Below are 3,689 nucleotides of genomic sequence, written 5' to 3' on the forward strand. Positions count from 1 at the left end.
ATGTTTCGGACCTGAGCCCTTCTTCAAGGATAAATCGGAAAAGGCAGAAGCAGGATAGATCCAAAAGTGTTTGTGGACATTTTCAACTCTCACTGTTGCAGTCAGAGGTTCCCACCGGCTTCAAAAGTGCATCAACCCTCCCGGTGCCGAAAGGGGGGCTGAAATGCATCCGCGGAAGTTGCTTGCATTTATTTGAAGACTCATAGTAGGTGCTTCCTAACGTATGTTGGCGACTTGTTATTTGCCACTGTGGACGCCGCCGCCACCAGTCGTTGTACCGCCAACTGCAGACCGTTATCATTTTGCCTCTGTTACTCCATTGATTCTTGGATCAGGGATTTATTCGGACACAGGTTCGCCCATCGCTCAAATGGCCACGAAGGTCGATAAAGAAGCATGCAGAGAGTCTCATAACCTTGTCCGAGACGACAACTATGTCAATTGGGTTATTTTTAAATGGGCACATGATTGTCCCTCATTCACAAGGCACGTCGTGCCACGATTTTAAAGTTCAATGCACAAGCGATCGCGTCATTTTTGCATTTCATCGGATCGTCACTGGTGATGCCAAGAGCAAACGTCCCAAGTTTGCTCTGATTACCTGGATTGGGGATAAAATAACTGAGCTGCAGAGGGCCAAAGTCAGTACTGATAAAAGTTTGGTCAAGGAAGTAGTACAGAACTTTGCAAAGGAGTTTGTTTTCTGTGATCCACACGAACTGACCGAGGAATACATCAAACAAGAACTAGAGAAAAGTGGGGGAGCCCATTACGATGCCCAACTTGAATGAACTATGAGCAACTGCTACATTGCTAGAGGGTACGGAGAAAATGGGATGGCCACATAGCTGCACCTCCACCCACAGCATTATGAATGCTCTCAAATTAGTTCAGAGGTGCGTGTGAGAGCCCACAGGCACAGTCAAAATCTCATCAATTTTTGTTGTTTAAATTGTGGTTGACTTTTTTCAAATTGTCCCAGGAGGAGAATTATTATTTTGTTTCAACTTTACTATGCAAGTTTCCCAAGGCTTTGTTCTGGAAAAATATTATGTAGTGGGTGTGGGTGACCGAAATGAAGCATTCTCAAAAACCATCCCGGTGCCAAGAAGAGCAGAGTGATCTGCCTCAGTGACTATCACCCAGTACCACTCATACTTAATGTGATGAGATGCTTTGAGAGGTTGGTCATGGCCAGAATTAACTCATACCTATGTAAAGATCTGTTCCCACTGCAATGTGCCTAATGTCCAAAATTTCTCCATAGCAGATCCAATACCACTGACTCTCCACTCAGTTCTGGATTACCGAGACAACAGCAACATGTACATCAGGTTACTCTTCATCGACTATAGCTCAGCTTTCAACACCATCCTACCCTCAGTGCAGGTCAACAAGCTGCAAAACCCGGGGCTGTGCACACCCTCGCCCCCGCCCCCCCACCCCCCCCCCCCCCACCACCAGAACTGGATCCTTGGTTTCCTCATTGGAAGACCACAGTTAGGACGAGCCAGAAACATCTCACTGATGATCAACACAGGCGCACCTCAAGGACGCCTGCTTAGCCCACTGCCGCATTCGCTCTACGTTCATACACTTGCGGCCAGGCACGATTCGAAGGCCATCTACAAATTTGCCAGTGACACCGCGATTATTGGCGGAATCACAGACAGCAATGAGAAAGCATAGAGGCGGGAGATAGATCAGGTGGTTGAGTGGTGTCACCACAACAACCTTGCACTCAACATCAGCAAAACCGCAGAACTGATTGTGGTCTTCAGGAGAGGGAAATTAGGAGAACTGGAATCAGTCCTCATTGATGTGGTCAGCCATGGAAAAGGTTATGAACTTCAAATTCCTGGGTGTAAACATCTCTGATGATCCGTCCTGGGGCCTCCATGTCGATGTACTCATGAAGAAGGCCCGCCGGTGATTATACTTTGTCAGGGGTTTGAGGGGATTGGAAGCCGATGACTAGTGGTGCACCTCAGCGTTCAGTACTGGGTCCATTACTAATTGACATATACATTAATGATCTGGATGATGGGGTGGTAAATTGGATTAGTAAGTAAGCGGATGATGCCAAGATAGGTGGAGCTGTGAATAGCGAACAAGGGTTTCAAAACTTGCAGGGGGATTTTGGCCAAATAGGTGTAAGACGGCAGATGGAGTTTAATGCAGATAAGTGTGAGGCGTTACATTTTGGTAGGGCTAGGGCTAATCCAAATGGGACATACACGGTGAATGGTGGGGCATTGAAGAATGCAGTGGAACAGAGGGATCTACGAATGATAGTATATAATTCCCTGAAGGTGATGTCAAATGTGGATAGGGTGCCGAAGAATGCTTGTGGTATGTTGGCCTTTATAAATCAGAGAATTGAGTAGAGGAGCTGGGACATCATGTTAAAATTCTACAAGGCTTGGTGAGACCAAACTTGGAGTATGGTGTTGTAGCAGGCTGCCGAACGTGTCATGCCCGAAGCGGCGACTTGACACCAGGTGCCCATGGCCGACACAGCCGGCTGAGACAGGCCACTCTCTTCGACGTCGGCGCCCGACTCAGCAGCATGTGGCTGCAGTGCCCCACTGCAATGGGCTGGCCAGCATCAGCCAATTGGGTGAAGCTAGGGAAGCAAACACACCTGAGGATGAGAGGGGCTCACTGATTGGCTGCTCCCCAGATAGCACTAAACAACCAATCCCTGGAAGCAGATCGTAATGCCACCATTCAAGGGGCATGATGACGTGAGAAAAGGGCTCTTGAACTCTTTATAAGGAGAGCTGCCAACACAATAAATCAGTGTTGAATTCACTCCGGTAGTGTGTGTCTCCGAGCATTTCACCTCTAGCAGTAGTGGCTGTTACTGTAGTGGTAACCCATGACCGGTACAACTGGCATCGTGGACCTGAACAATGTGCGACCAGCCTGCAATCAACGCGGTCTTGTTGAAGCTGCCCAGCTTCTGGACACCACAGCCATGGGTGTGGTTCCAGCAAGTCGAGGCGCTGTTCACTGTATGGAAGATCACCACCGATGACACCCGCTTCTACTATGTGGTTGGCGCCCTCAAGCAGGACACAGCAGCTCACATTACCAACTTCCTCCAGAAACCTCCGGAAAAAGAAAAGTATCAGGCCGTCAATTAACTATTAACCCAAGCTTTCAGGCTTTCATGGCGCAAGTGCGTTACCCGTCTGCTACACATGGGCGTTTTGGGGGACAGGGCCCCATCCTCCCTCATGAGCGACAGGCTCATCTTGAATGATGGTCGTACTTCTTGGGCTCTATTTGAGCAAATTTTCCTGGGTGGGGGGGCTTACTTGAGGACATAAGGCTACTCACAGCTGAAGAGAACTTCGCGGAACCCAAAAAGTTAGCCGCCAGAGCGGCAAAAGGGACGTTTAGTTAGACCAAGTGGCCTCTTCTCGTAAACATCGGCCTACCAGGAGGATGTTCAACAGACCAATCAGCAAGTCTTCCTCCAAGCCCGCAAACCCCAGTGAGCTATATTGCTTCTACCATCAGCAATGGGGTGCTGAGGACCGCTGATGCCAAACACCCTGCAGGTTCTGGCCATCACTAGTGGCTGGGGTGGCTGGCCTACACAACATCCTTCTCCATGTCTGAGATACAGTGTCAGGCCAACGCTTCCTGGTCGATACCAAACCGAGGTCAGCGTCTTTCCC

At 49.0% G+C, this 3,689-nt stretch overlaps 1 pseudogene; it reads left to right on the forward strand.

The window, feature by feature from the left end:
* The first annotated feature begins 370 nt into the window (after window positions 1-370).
* LOC138759778 (coactosin-like protein pseudogene) lies at window positions 371-791 on the forward strand (annotated as a pseudogene).
* Window positions 792-3,689: the final 2,898 nt, after the last annotated feature.

Source organism: Narcine bancroftii, chromosome 4 (genome assembly GCF_036971445.1).
Source record: "Narcine bancroftii isolate sNarBan1 chromosome 4, sNarBan1.hap1, whole genome shotgun sequence".
In the NCBI taxonomy this organism is placed as follows: Eukaryota; Metazoa; Chordata; class Chondrichthyes; order Torpediniformes; family Narcinidae; genus Narcine; species Narcine bancroftii.